At 51.7% G+C, this 15518-nt stretch overlaps 1 long non-coding RNA gene across 1 annotated transcript; it reads right to left on the reverse strand.

Moving 5' to 3' along the window:
* Positions 1-398: 398 nt before the first annotated feature.
* Positions 399-7591, reverse strand: LOC118613744. The gene is made up of 2 exons (XR_004955774.1): positions 3388-7591; positions 399-3297 (listed from the first exon to the last, which is right to left on the reverse strand). It is a non-coding gene; the product is annotated as an uncharacterized LOC118613744 (long non-coding RNA).
* Positions 7592-15518: the final 7927 nt, after the last annotated feature.

The following is a 15518-nucleotide window of genomic DNA, read 5'->3' on the forward strand; positions in this document are numbered from 1 at the left end:
CCGAGAGCTCCTGGAGCTAGTCGTTTCAAAGAGGTGAAAGGCAGACGCTCCGGGGGAAGCAGGGGCTGGGGGCCTGAGTCTCTGCCCAGCGGGGGCTCTGCGGCCCCCAGGCAGGACACTAGACAAGTGGCCGCTGGGCAGCTGCCTGGCCCGTGAGTGTCGGGGCCCGCCTGGACTTCAGGGTTTGGGGTCCGGGTCTCTAGAACCTGAAGGTTCGCTGAGGATGCCAACAGATACGCGGTCACCTACCGTACTCCCCCCAGGCCCCCATAAACGGTCAGTGAGGGAGAGGAACGCCACCAGGCCTGGAGGCGGAGGTCCGACGAGCAGTTTTACCGTAAACAGGTGCGACGGGGTCAGGGCGAGGGCAAGAAACAAAGACGGCTCCATCTCTGTTGTGGCTTTAGAGGCCGAAGTCGTGTTTATTGGGAGCCGGGGGCACGGTGTGACCGCTAGAGTGTGTCAGTGGGGGCGGGGAGGTGCAGAGACGGGTCCCTAACAGCCCCCGCGACTCGTTCCTGGCGCAGAGGTTGCAGGGGGCAGCCAGACCACCTGCCGGGGGTGTCTCTGCCACCGCCAGCCTGGGGGAGCCCACAGACGGGAGGTGAGGCCGGGGCCGCCCAGTTCCTGCAACCGCTGGTCTGAGCCCAGACTCACACCTGCACCCCGACTTCCAGAAGGCCCTGGGCCAACCGGCCACGGCCACGGCCTCCACCGCTGCAGAGGGACTCTCCGGACTTCACAGCCCCTGGACCGGGGCCCCCCCAGGGGTCGCCAGCCTCAGAGACCCGTCCATCGACGGGAGGAAACAGTGATGGCGGAAGTTGTCACCGAAGCTCTGCGAGGCCTGGATTCGGGAGGAGGGGGATGGGTGCCGTCGGGGACGCACAGTCCTGCTTCCTCCTCCTCGTCCTGGAGTTTCGGCCTCTGACCCCAGCGGTGGAGGACGATGCGCCTACGCGTGGACTCTCTATAGCTGTGAAGGGAGAAGCCCACCCCTCACCAAAACTCCATTTTAACTTACAAAAATAAGCCAGAATCCTTGATGTCTGAACTACACGCCCCATAGAGGCTTGAAACAGAGGAAAACACCAAGGATTTTTAGAAAAGTCACAAAAACGAATGAGCCGTCCACGAAATCGATCCCTGTGGCCCAGCCTCGGTCAAATGACAGTTCAGTTAAAGGTCATTAACAAATACGCGCTGCGATCAATTATTTAAACATAATTTAAGGCAAACGTAGCGCAAAGCCTTTTCAAACCAGACGCGATCGATTTGCTGAAAATAATGTTGTGCTTCCATGAGACCAGCCAGACCCGAATCAATAAAATCACCCCAACCATAAACCTTTTATCCAACGCACATTCATCATCGATATCTTTTAACAAACCAAGCCTTTGATGTGCCGCTAGGATTCTCGGCGGCAATTTTCCTGAGAAAGCTTATGGCCTAAGAAGGTAATTTGTTCACACGTCCGACTTCCTCCAAGTCAGACTTCTGTTCAAAGGAATCCAGTTGGCGATCTCTGCATTTCTGTTCTAAGCAGAAACGTCAAGATTCAGTGTTCGATTCAACACGGAGATCAGGTGCTGGGCGTCTACACCGTGGATCGTAACCTTTGGGTCCCGATCGGCATGCCAGGTGATGGATGGTGCTCACGCACCCCTGGGGGACACGGAGCGACCCCGATTCCAGCCCTTTCTCTCACACTTAGGAGCGTGTGTCAGAACGCCAAAGAACGATCGTGACAATTTCACAAAGACGATCTTAAAGACATTCCAATTCTCGCCAACAAAAAGTAAAAGTCAGAACCTTCGGTGCATAAACTACTACGAAAGCCACCGCAAGGACCCCCAGTGGCTGAAAACCACAGACGCCCGAGACGCTCAGCATTTGCGATCAAACCCCTTTTTACGGAATATTCTGATGGCCGTCAGAAAGGATATGCATTTATGGAGAAGAAAGGCGCACGGCCTTGAAACCTGTTAGTTAGACAAACGAGCGTTGGGTTCTAACGGCTCAGAACCCATCCCGCCTCTGCCGAGCGGCTTTGCAGATCTTTTCCCTGGAATCGCGCAGTGAATTTCACTCTTGGTGGGACAAACCTGATTTCCTCCTCTGTCACGTCCTTGGGAGGATCCTCCCTGTTGCCTCTATACCAATCACCTTTAGAGAAAAGAAAGGGGGGAGTCCCAGAAGGGTAAGGACACAGGGACAGGGGACGAGTTCAGGGTCTGTCCCCAGGTCCACTTTTCCGCGGGCCATTTCAGCGAGGCCGGGTAGAGGGCGGGGCCGTGGCTGGAGGCGGACGGCACCGGGAGGCGGCCTTCGGCTAGAACTCACGTGTTCAACACATCTTTGACTTTTTATTATGGGAATTTTCAAACGTATGAAAAAGTAGAGAGGAGCGTATGATGAACCCCATCTGCCACCACCAGCTTTCAACAGTTATTAACTCACGGCCGGTCTTGTGTATCTATACCCCCGACTTCCTTCCTCGGCTGGATCGTGTTAAGAATTTTAATTCACTGCAGACGCATCATCACTCACTCGGTAAATTTTGGCAAATTGCTTGATCTCTGTGATCCTCAGTCTCCTTGTCTAGGAGATGCGACCGCTGCCTCCCGGGGAGACGGCGAAGCTTAAATGACGTCGTACAGGTGGAAGGCTTACGGCCAGGGCTCGAGGGGCAGAGAGCTGGAAGAGTCAAGCAGATACGGCTGCCGAGGTCTCGCCCAACGAATTCCGCGGCCCTGGGCTGTCCCTGCCCGGATGAAAACCTGGGAAGACGCTTGGCTTCTCTGGCCGTTCTTGGGCGACGCATGGGCCCCTGATGGGCATTAGCATGTCCAGTCCACGCAGGGGCTGGAGTTGAGGGCTGCATTCAAAGACGCAGCCCCTCCCCCTCCTCCCAGCCCAGGCCTGTGCGAGCAGCGGCTGCCCCCGGACTATGGCTGGGCTGCTTCTTCTGTATTTCCCCTCCTTCCCGTACCCCACGGACCAACCCCTCCACACACACACACACACACACACACACACACACACACACACTCCAGAGCTGTGAGAGGAAGTAGTCATTTGAGCAAGGGTGTTCCAAGGTGATTGGCAGGTGTTCAGGCTGGATCGTTTTCTTGTGAGTGTTCTTTGGGGGGGGAATTTCTAGCTTCTTTGGAGACATCCTGCCCCCATCCCGGAATGTTTCTTACCCGGGAATCCAGCGGTGCCTCCAGCTCCTCTCTGATGAGGGTGCTCTCCGGACTGGGTGTCTTCCCGCTGTGGGCTCCTCCGCACTGACCCCTGTGAGGAAACGCTCGCGGATTCTTTGCCCCACCACCTCTGGGCACGCAGGCCAACCCCGATGCGCCTGCCACCCCCCCTCCCCCAGACCTCATCGCAGGGCCTGCCCAGGGTTTCCGTCGGCGGGGGCCGTGAAGCCTGCTCACGTCAGGTGCTCGTGATTCGGCATTTGCATTAAAGGCAGATAAGTGCAGGGCACGTGGGCCGTAAGACGCGGATGCCGATTCGTGCCAGGGAGACGGGAATTGTTTCGAGGCGTGCACCATCGCAAAGGCGGTTCATCAGAGTACCTCGCCGCCGCTAAAACACGTAAGTGTTTAAAGCCGGTTCACACGTAACGTGCTTGGGGATCGGGCTTCGCAGTTACGTGGGTCATCCCCCGCGCTATTTTCCGTGGCCGTTCCCCGGGGTGCTCTGAGCCCGTCCTCTGGGGCGGGGCGAGGTGGCGGGACGAGGAGGCGGGGCACCCCCACACGTTCCCTGACGCTGGGCGTCTGGGGCTCTCCCTCGGCGCTCCTCGCCCCCTTTTCCCAGCAAGATGACCTCTGGGAAGGGAGGAGAGTGGGCTTAACTCCGTGGCATGAGGCGGGAGGGTCCGGAGCCCACGCCGGTCCCTGCGCCCGGGGCTGTCCCCGGGAGTGGCCGTCCAAGGGCACCCCGTCTCCCCTCTCCGCTCCGGGTCCCGTGTGGACCCCCTCCCTAGGTCTCCTTGCCCTGTGCTACCGGTTGGGTTTGGCAAACGGGGACATTGCAGGAGGTGGGATCGGGAGGAGAGGGAGGCCAGGGCGTTCGCGCCCTTGATTCCCTCCCCGTGGGTGCCCGGGGACTGCCTGGTCCCTCACTGAATGCCTCGCCCCCGGGGGGTCATCCTTCTCTGTGCAGCCGCCCTGTCCGGCTTAGTAACCACTCCCTCTCCTTGCTCGCCATGCTGCACTGTCCCCCGCTGTCCCCTGCCCTCAGATACCCTTTGATGTAGTTCCTTTACACACCTGTACCCCAGGTGTCCTACCTCGAGTGTACCCTCTGTTCCCAGACAGAATTCTGACCCAGGCTCGGGACCCCCTCCGGCCTCTGAGCCGGGCCCTGCTTCTTACCCTGACCTTGCTGCGAAGGCCTGAGGCTCGCTCGGTGTGGCCAGGTGCCCCGTGAGGACTCGGGGTCTCAGCCCCAGCCTCGCCCACGGGGTTGGCCCGCTCTCCCTGTGGGATGTTCCAGAACTTCCGGCGGCCTGTGGGATGTTCCAGAACTTCCGGCGGCCTTCCCCTGGATGCCTGTGGCCCGCAGGGTGCACAGGCCCTGGCCTTCACCTCCGCGCCCTCCTTTCCTTCCTCCCCTCCTCCTCCCATTCTGCCTCCCTCTCCCCTTCGCACCCCAGGCGGGGCTCGCTTAGGTCAAATGCATCTCCCACCCTACCCGGCAAACCTCTCTCCTCCGGGGCTCACACCTTCTTCTTCGTCTAGGGGCACCAAGCCACGGGGCTGGGTCCAAAGAACAGATGCTTTACAGGGAGAGGAAAGTCCGCACTGGGCCTCTCCCTCCTCCAACCAGCACAGGCTCAGAAAGTCGTGTTTGACTCGCGTTTGGGGAAGCATCTCCTTGAGGACTTCAGACTGGAAGAGTGGCACCAGCCCTCCTAAAAATAACTCTGGGGAACAAGAAAGGCGCTTCCTCCCGCCCCTCTTCCTTCCCAGCGCGGGACTTATCAGAACCTTTCCTGTGCTGCTGGGCTTTAAGCATCTCTAAGGGGGGACAGAGCATGCCATCTTCTTCGTGATGTCTGACAACAGACCTCTTGTCCACGGAGCATCTCGCAGGGCCAGATGTTCTGCCAAACTCACTCTGGAAAAAAAGCACTGTTCTGATAGGATTAAATTTAGAACGTCGAAGTTCGAAGCCATGTCAGAAGATAAGAGTAAGCTAAACATATTTCTCCAAAGCAAAGGGCAGACGAGAAAGGGGGCAGGGAGGGGCCTTAAAGCTGAGAGCACGAAACACAAAAAAAGCAGAGCAGGACAAGAAATGGATCAAGCCCGCTTATTAAAACGCCAAGATTCTCCCCAACACGCTACTTACAAAAACATACCTAAAGGCGGAAGAAGGAGATGAAAATTAAAGGATGAGCAAATATACAACGTGCAGATGTTAGCACCTTTAAAAAAGAAATAGAAATAGAATTGCAGAGGAATTGAATTACAAGCAAATACTATTTAATGAGACAACCTGGGCCACTTTTTAATGGACGCAAACTCAATCCAGTGTGAGAAGATAATGGGGGGAAAGCTTTATATGTTAGCTTAAGCCTCATAAAGCAAAAATTTTACAGAAAAGCAAAGATAAGATTTTCAAACAATACTGTCAGTCCGAAAGATTGAACACAAATGTTAACATAGGAGATTTGATCAATGTAATTAATAGGGGAAATTTATAGACATGTTGTAATCTTTTTCTACAAGCCTTCTATTTCAAATATCCATTAAAATTTTGAAAATATACCCACTTCTACAATTCTTATATTTTTCCCCAAAGAAGTTCACAAAACACTTTTTTTCTAACTATGATACAGTAAACTTATAAATTAATAACATAGGCTCAAAAGGAAGCACCAAACTCACTCAAAAATTTAAGAATAAATAAAAATGTAAGTTGCTTGCCTAAAAACCTGTAAGATTAAGAAGTAAATAAAAACATAAAATTGTAGGCTACTTGGATATTGAAAACAAGACCACACCATTTCAAAACACGCGTCACAGCCACTATGACAGATTATCAGAGAGAAAGTCGCTCTTTTTAAAAAGGGCATGACAGAAAGTAGATATACGAAAACTTCACCTCAGGTTTCATTTTTTCCATTTTTGTTTTTAAACAAAATTAATGCTAAGGAGACCTGGAGAAGAGAAATAAAAGAAATATGCCAGAAATTGATTAATTGGAATAAGATGAAATTCATAAATATAACTAAGTGTTGCTTCCTTTTATGAAATCAATTTAAACAGGCGGACCTTTGTTAAACCTAATTTTAAAAGATCCAAAATGCAGAGAAATCAAATTAGAAATTTAAGTTGTCATAAAAAGAGCGATGACATCCTTTCTTAAAGATGAGTCTACTCAGCAAAACTGTGCAGCAATAAACTTAAAAATGTCAATGAAGAGAAACATTTTGTGCAAATTTTTAAATAATTGAAAAATTTAAATAACAGGGCCAATAACCACAGAGTATTACAGTTTTCAGTAATTACTCTGTAAAGGCTCTGGTTTCCAGTATCTTTTTAAACAAATTACAGGGAGAATTTAAAAGAAAAGTTGGTTTTAAAATGCTCACATAAACCTGATTTCAACTTTTAACCAGCGTAGCACAGATATGGCAATTGTAAGTCAGTCAGTTTCCTATTTGACTAGAATGTAAAGTTATGCACCTACATCCTAAATCGGAACATTCATATGCACGTACACAGATAAATAGAATTTATCCCGAGAATGGAAGGCTGGTACGAAATTTAGGTAATGCATCACATCAATCTTTTAAAAGAGAAAAAGCTATACGGGCATTTCAAAAGAAGTTGAAAATGCGTTTCATATATTCAGTTCCCATTTTTAGATATAATTCTTTGCAAACTAGGACCACAAAAAATTGTTGCCTCACAAATTAAAAATAGTTTTCTTAAGAGCCATGGTCATTGTGGCATTGAGGCCCTCAGGGAAATCAGGAGGAAATGAGAGTCAAGGCCACGGAGACTAATTTATTCATTCATCCAACAAAGATTCATTGCAGGCCTATCGGCTTCCGGGTGCTGGTTGTGGGTTCCCAAGGCACTGAAGCCGGGCGTTGTGTGGCGTCGGGGTCATGTTACCGCTGTGACTGTGCGATAATGATCTCAGCCATGGTCACGATCGCTCGTGTGCCTGTGCATCCAAGTGCACCGCAAGCAACATCGTGCCTGTCAGAAGAGAATTCGCCAAAGCGTGCGGACAAAATCAATGCCCGGCAAAGTTTTCCCGTGTACCCCAAATCCTGAGAGAGAGGACGCGGTAGAAAAAGATTTTCATTCACTAGAGAAACACGAACCGTCCCACGAAAGAATCCCGAAGACCGAGGACAGCTGCAGTGGGAGCCGAAAAAGAGCCTTTTGTAGAGGAGCCGAAACAGAGATTGCCCATTCCCGAGTGGTACGGCGGAGCATTGTAAAAATGATATTTTTTTCCCAAGTTCATTTCTAGGTTTAGACAATTTCAATGAATAATCCAAGCAGAGTGAAAGAGTGAGTGAGAGAGAGAGAGAGAGAGAGAGAGAGAGAGAGAGAGAGAGAGAGAGATTTTATGTCTATTGTTTTTGGAAGAAAAAGACTTATGAGAAAACCTTCCTTTCAGAGTCGCGGCGGAGTCGTGGACGCCCGCTCGCCCCGCGCTCACTCACTTCCTGTCGCGCCGGCGGGGTGACCCTGGCTCCCGGCCCCGGCATGGCGAGGAGGTGAGTCACCCCGAGTGATGCGGCCCAGTGCCCAGAGGAGCTCTGAGTAATTCCCACAGGAAGAGGAGCCTGGAATTAATCACTGGCTATAAAGCAGTGCAAGTGTTTAAATTAGTAGCCGACAAAATAAAACAAAACCTATTAAAACATGTGTTGGAACAGAAAATGTGGGCTGCGGACGTGTGCTCCAGACACAACAAGCGCATCGCCCTCCTGCAGGACGGGGCCCGCGGCGCGTGCGCCCGAGGGGCGAGGCCGTCGCGACGGTCCAGGTGGCACCAGCTGCCGCGCCCGGGGCCCGGGAGTGCCAATCTTGAGATTCGTAATCGCAATACAGAGACTGCTTTAAAAAAAAAAAATTCTATTAGCATCCTATGGTTTGATATTTTTCTGCCCTCAGCATTCGTAGCTAATGACAGCAGGAAGCCAGTGTTAATTTGTCCCCAAAGCCCGTCGCTATTCACCTGAAAGGAAGATCGGGGAATTTAGGAACGTGTGCTCCCAGCGCGGGGCCGCCCACCCCGCCTGGCCGTGGGGCTCCACGGCTGGAGGACGCGAGGCTCGGATGTCCAGGAGGGGCCCCCGAAGTCTTCCTGAGCGGCAGCACGTGGCTGGGCTCCCCCGGTCTGGGGTCCACTCCATGCCCAGAATCTCGGATGGTCGGTTCACCCGGAGCTGCTCAGTCACATCCCCATTAAATTCAGCAAGACCCGGAGTCCGCTCGAGAAAGGCAACCTACAAATTGACAACAAGGAACAGAGAAGGAAACCTCAAAACGCTGAATACATTTATGGTCATCCTATCAGCAAGTCTGTATGAGACGACAAAATCCAAACGGAAAGGTACTTCGTGAGCACAGAAGCCAAGCAAAACGAACTTGCCGGATATCCTTACAGGGCAAAAGCAAAAACCACGACAGCCCGGACCGCAGAGTCTGAGTGCGTACAGTGTGGGCCAGGCTCTTCTTCCAACAGGGCCAAGTTCAAAACTTGAGCGGCGATGGATTCGGACCTCGGTTCTGCCTCTTCCTGCTTGCGTGACCTTGAGTAGGTCACTGGGTCTGTGGGAACCGCAGTTTCCCGATCCACAAAACGCGGCGTCGGTGCCTGCTCTCGGGAGGATGGGGGAGGTTAGAGGTGATGCCTGTGACGCTGCCGTCGACCGCATAAAAGGCGATCGTGCTCCGTTCGGTCTGCCCCTCGCCACTTGCCGGGCCCTGCCTGACGCTGTCGCCTGGAGGCTGAGCCCTATGGCCACTGGAGATCTCATCCGTCCCTCGCAGTGCGGGACACGGACATGGCCTGGCCGTGTGACCTGAATCAGCGTAGCGCCTACGAACGCGAGTCCCCCCGAGGTGTCACACTGTCCCTCAGGCACGCAGGAGCTGCGGAGTTCCGGCCTCCCTGCCCCGGCCCCACCCCCGCCCCCGCCCGGGCCCTCTGTGCTATTCCGGCTGGTGGCAGGAGCTTCCTGCGGGCTCCTGGATTTGCCCCCCAGCTTCTCTGTGCAGCTGGCCTCGCCGATCCCCACTCCACCTGGCTGGATCCCCGAGGCCTTTCTATGGCTTACCCAGTCCTTCTTCTTGGGGACCCACTGGCTTCGCCCCCTGTACCCAACGCCCGTCTCTGAGCTTCTGCCCGGTGTTGGAACTCTCTGGAACCAGATGTAATAACTCCCACAGTGTGACCTGAAGCGCCCTGGAGGTCAACATCACCCACACTCAAGCCCAGGTTTGCTACGTTTCAGACAACCGTCTGAATAACCTCTGCTCAGGCATGCGCCGATCGGTGTCTACCCAGCTGCTGGGTCTGTGGGTCGGTTGGGGGCTCGGCAGGCCCGGGCTCAGCTTGGCCAGAGGTGGCTCTGCACCGCAGGGGTCTGGTCCTCTTCCTGGGAGTAGCGGGCCCCCTTGGTCATTCATCTCTTCGGTCGACGGCGGAAGCATATTTGCAGGCGGAAACCCGTCCACGCATCCAGTTTGCTAACACCCTGTTGGCCAAAGCCAATCGCATGGCCGAGCCCAGCCCAACAGCAGGCGGGGTTGCCCTGCCCGCAGGAAGCTGCCCGGCAGGGAGCATGCAGGCTGGGGTGACACTGCATTCTGGGTGTCTCTTGCTCAGAGGCTGGTGCAGACAGACATCCTCCGACCCGCCACGCCTGACAAAAATCTTGCTTGACCCAACTTAAGACTCCTGAACATTCTCCTAAGCCTATCTGTGCGCTCCCTTGAAAACCCGAGTTTGGGCAAGAACCCGGCTGAGTGGGTTTAACCAGAAACCCCACCTTTGATCTCTGATCAGGATCCTCATTTTAACCCCCCCCCCCCCCCCCACACACAGTGACATCTGATCACCTGGCCTGTCTTCAGCAAGCATCCTGTTAGGGCAGTTCAGCCGAAACCCTGTTACCCAGAACGTTTCCTCTTAGTAATTTTCCATCCACTGACCCCCACCTGCCCCTTGACCATAAAGCCCCGCCCTCGTGCTGTATTCTGAGGCGACTCTGACCTCTCTCGCCCACTGCACGACCCCACCGCAGCTGTCCTTACGCTCATCACGAGGGTTCCGAATAGAGGCTGCCTTCCCGTATTTAACAAGTGTCATCGTGCTTTAGTTTCTTTAACCCACCATATCTCCCTTAGTGTTCTACACTGCAAATGGTCACTTCTGCTTAAACTCAGAGGAGACTCCCATGACCCCCCCAAAAAAAGTAGGGACCCCTTATTTCCTTCTCTCATAGTGTTCTTACATTTTCCTTCCTTCTTCATACTTATTTTTGAGAGTAAGAGAAAGAAAATCCTGGAATCATAAATACTGAGAGCCTGCAAGGACCTGAGGGTTCTCTGGTGCAAGTTTCTTGCTGTAGTGATGTGTCATCCGTCTAAACTTCCTGTGGGATCAAAAACGTGCATAGTTTCTTAAGCGTTTTAGATGTGATTGAAAAGAACATTTTTCTGGTGTTGAGTCCTACATATATCTAATAGTTTAAGCTCTTTAATGGTATTGTGAAGATCTTATTATTATTATTTTTTATTATTAAATTTGCATGCTTAATCTATTGTTTTCAGGAAAAGGTGTGTTAAACTCTCCAAAACTGTTGCTTTGTCTATTTCTCTGCCATTCCATCGATTGTGACGTTTTAGATTTTGAGGTTGTAGGGCTTGGTGCATACATGTTTGTAGGAGATGTAGCTTTTTATTATACTGTGGCTTTTACGGACACACAAATATAAAACATCCTTCTTTGCTCCTTTTGGTGCTTTTTGCTCTAATTCTACTTCATCGGATACGGACATTTCTACCTTTGCTTTCTCCTGGTTTATACGTAACGGGTTTATCTTTTCCCGCCCTTCCCTTATCCAGTTCTGTATGTCCTTTTCTCCTGAGCATTTCTTCTAGACAACACATTGTTGCCAGTGCTAAAGGCCAGGCCCGCGTGTGCGTGCCCCTGACTTATTTGTGGAGGGTTGGGGTTAACTGCGAAGTGGAGAGCTCTGGGCGCCGTAGGCCATGGGCGTCACTCTGATTGCCACCACGGCCTGAGCCTGCCCCTCAGGTTGGGGGGAAGCATCCAGCACCAGGCGAGGCAGTCCCTCGGTTGGAAATGCATTGGTGCTGGCGCCTCGGAGGTCAGGATGGAGACGTGACTCTCTGAGAGAGGCCGGGCAGACCATGCACACCTGTTCTCATAAACCCCCACCCGAAAGGAATTGTTTCGTCCTGGTGGTACCTTACTGCATAGAACATGAACCCAAGACGCCCTCTGTGTATCAGTTCCTACGTGTTTATTTCTTCACTGCAGGCGGAAGCATTCCAGTTAATTAAAAATTGCCCGAACAGGCAAATTTAGCCATTTAGATCCTGCCTTTCTTGCATATCCTGTGAAACTTTACCCCACAGCTGTTACCTATTGATAAAAATAGAGCCTTGTAGTTATAAGGCTCTAAGCCCCACCGACCGTTAGAGTTCTCTGACCCTGAGACTCTCTGCTCTCACCTAGGCATGTAAGCTCCCCCTCCAACGCCCCTCTCCCCCTGGACTCCCATCCTACAAAATCCTGCCCGAGGGGCTTTCCTCTCATGCAAACCTGTCAAAGCATCATCGCAGGATAAAGCTTGTGTGTGCTACTGCCATCTTGTGGCCATGTCTCCTTCCTAGCTCAGCCCCAAACCCCTCCAAGCCCTACAGTGGTAGAGAGTCAGAACCAATGGTCTTGGCAGCAGCTGCCAATTTCTGCAATAGAGTGGCAGGTAGCGACGGTCAGGGCAAATCAGCAGAACTTAAGAGGCTGTCCTGCCTCCCCGGGCCCCCGGACTAGAGTTCAAAGCAGCATCCATCTCCGAGAGCCTTTTCTGGCTTTCGCCTGGTGGTGATGGGAACGTGGCTTGTTTCCTTGTTCTCTTGATTTTGTAAGTTAGATCATTTTTTCTCTAGTACCAAAGTAATGCTTAGGTTTTTCTTTTTTAAGTTTGGAAACTAAAAAAAAAAGTAAGAGAAAGAAAAAAATGCAAATATTTTCACTATCAAAGACAAGCACGATTAACAGTTGGGTACATTTCCTTCAAATGTTTTTTTCCTATTCCTTTTTTTGTCCCACAGTTATTAAGATCCCATGGGACATACAAAATTGTGCATCATGACGTTTGAGTCTATTTTCTCCTGTTTATAAAGGAACTGCATGCTCATCACAGTAAAGCTGTTTCTTGGTGGTTTATTGATTGTTCTCATCTAAAACATAGCCAAAGATTCAGGCCCATCATTATGGGCTTTGAAAATCTGAAAATCACCACTATAGTTCTGAGTACTAAAAATGGCCATTATGTTGTTCCATGCATCTGTGCTTTTTTGCGGCGAGAGGAGGAAAATCTTTTCGTTTAGCTGTCCTCATATCGCGATCGCATAGAACTTGGCCACTCCTCACAAGAGCCACAGCGTGATGGCACGGTTATTATTTTCAGTAGACGTCAAGGCTGGCAAGAGATTCCACCCGAGCCGAGGGGACGAGCAGGCATTGGGGCGTCCGTGCATCTTTCCTTCGATGAAGGACCAGAGGCATTCCCTCCACACACCACATCTCGGCACTGTGGAATGTCCTGGACGAGACCCTGAGAAAAGCACAAGCAGGTCCAAAGTCGGGGTTTCCATCAGCCAGGCGGAGTGAGGCTTCAGTCAGCACCTGGGCGAGATCATAGGACACAGCCATCCGTCTGGAGGGAGTCACTCCCACTCAGAACATATAAGCCATCCGGAATTTCGTGAGACCTTAGGGTGCCTACGCCTTCCCAGTGAGGGGCTGGAGGCAGCCTGTATAGGGTTATGAGACCCGACTACGCGCACAGCTTCCCAACTCCACGTCCAGTGAATTCATGTCAGTAGCTGGAAACTGGCTACGGCAGTAGTATTTACACCACAGAAATTGGCAGATGCGACAAACCAGGGTGTTTGTTTTCCTGCTCCAAAAAGCAGACAGTTAACCATTTGTGAGTACACCAACCACTGCCTCTGATGTTCTAAAACACGAGAATGTAGGGAAAACAAAAAAAATCTCGCATCAGTCCTATACTTTACTCTTGTGGACTACAACTCCCAAGAGGCAATGCGCCACCAAAAGCCCACCCATACTTCCTGTTTTGTGCTTTTCCTGTTTCCAGTGGGAAGAGAACTGGGGATGGAGCTCTAGGCTTGGGGCACGCTGACTTCCTCAAACAGCAGCTCCCACATAGTGAGGTATTGCCAGGTTACCTTGGTAGAAAAAACGTCATTTTCTCCTTTACTGTATCTCTCTAAACTTTTTATCAATTTATATAGTAAATATTTTTGGTACATGCCTTGCACCAATCACTGTTTCCAATACCTGGAATACAGCAGCGGACCAGATGGACAAAGTTCCTGCCTACGTACAGCTTGTGCCCCGGTGGAGAAAAAATTGTTAATAAACACACAAATAAATGAACAGGAAAATGAAAGGCCACACAAATGCTCTGCTAAAAATACAACCAAATGAGGAGACAGAGAGCCAGGGGAAGGCAGCCTGGCTCCAGAGGGCAGCCCCGAGGTGGACAGATGGTAACAGGCTCAGGGTAAGAACCCACGACACCTGTCACTACCATAATCACAAAACTTGTGAGATAGCAAAAGTAAACTTTAAAAACATTTTACAGTAGAAGAATCTCCTACTTAAAATAAGTAAGAGGCACTTAGATGAGCGCCTGAAAAATCACGGAGACTTCGTAAATCTACTAGAAATATTATTGGAAACACCATGGGAAAGGAGATCTTTTTAGAAAGGTCCCATCAGGAGCTTATTATCCAGACCCTTCTGTGCGTGTCTGAAATGATGTAGCCACCCCCCCTCCCCCACCCCAGCACTCTCTGGAGCACCTGCCTGCGCTCCTCGCGCGTGCTCTGTCCCATAACCCGGCTTATTCTTCATTGCTGTCATGGCGACGGTGGACCAGCCCCTCTGGAACGGCATCTCGGCATCTCGGCATCGGCATCTCAGACGCCTGACAAGGTCACGCCCCTTCCCGCCCCCACCCCCGCCCCGCCCGCGCCCGCCTGACATCTGCGGCGTCGCGCGGTTCCCCTTAGCGGCCGAGTCCACATGTGACTGCGGAGCGGTGCGCTCGACGCCTGTCTGCAAACCCGCGAGGCCGGCCGCGCGGTTTCGCTCACCTTCTGGGGCCCAGTGCCTGTCGAGGAGGCCGCTATAGAATAGGGAAGCCGTAAAGATTTCTCGATGAACAACCAGTTCGATCGCAGAAATACTGAACCCGCAGACTCTTATATACAATAATAAAAAAAAAAAGATGGCCGTTTTTAGAAAGTAAGCTTTAATGTGTTCACTTGATGAGTATTTGCTGGGCAGCTGCGGTGTGCCAGGGCCGGTGCCAGGTGCTTCCGAGGCTGACATGGTGGCTGGCCCGCCCCCGTAGGGCATGGAATTATGTCCCATTACAGGGAATTCTATTTTCAGTGATATCTCAAGTGCCAGTTAACAAGTGACAAAGATCCTGCCCTTAACCAAACTTGAGTCATGCTCTTCTGAGTCCTGTTTTTGACTGGGCTTCGCCCTTGGGCTCTGGCCTCAGTCCATTTAGCCCAGTGTTAGAGAGAAGACTTCTGGGTAAGTTTAGCAAAAAGTCCTCCCCCTTAGTAGGACATAATAAGAAATGCATATTTGCTGTGATATAATAAGAAATATATATTTGGTTTCTCTCCCCATTTCCTAGTATGCAGTTCCTAAAACCCCTGGACTCTCCAAAGTGACGTGTCTTTTGTACGCTCAGGAGAGTTCTGGGGGCTGGGGACTCCCGGAGAGCCTCAGGATGGGCCTGGTTGCCACGGGAACCAACCGTGAGATTAGAGGGTTGGAACTTTCAGCTCATCCCAGGAAAAGACAGGGGCCAAAGGATGAGTTAACCAAGAATAACCAATTATTCACTCGACCATGCCTGTGTAATGAAACCTCCATACAAAGTCCTTATGTGATGGGGTCAGGGAAGGTGGCTCCCCCAGGGAGGGCATGGAAGCTCGCACCCCTTCCCCTCTGTGCCTCCTCCATGTTCCTACGTTGTGTCCTTTCTAAGAAATGAGTGATGTTAAGCCAAGCGCTTCCTGAGTTTGGCGAGCCATTCTGGCGAATCATCGAACGCCAGGAAGGAGTCATGGGAACCCCCGATTCATAGCCATTTGGTCCCAAGAACAGGTGACCCCATGGGACTTTCGCCTGGCGTGTGACATGGCGGCAGTCTTGTG

Source organism: Rousettus aegyptiacus, unplaced genomic scaffold (genome assembly GCF_014176215.1).
Source record: "Rousettus aegyptiacus isolate mRouAeg1 unplaced genomic scaffold, mRouAeg1.p scaffold_m13_p_2, whole genome shotgun sequence".
Lineage (NCBI taxonomy): Eukaryota > Metazoa > Chordata > Mammalia > Chiroptera > Pteropodidae > Rousettus > Rousettus aegyptiacus.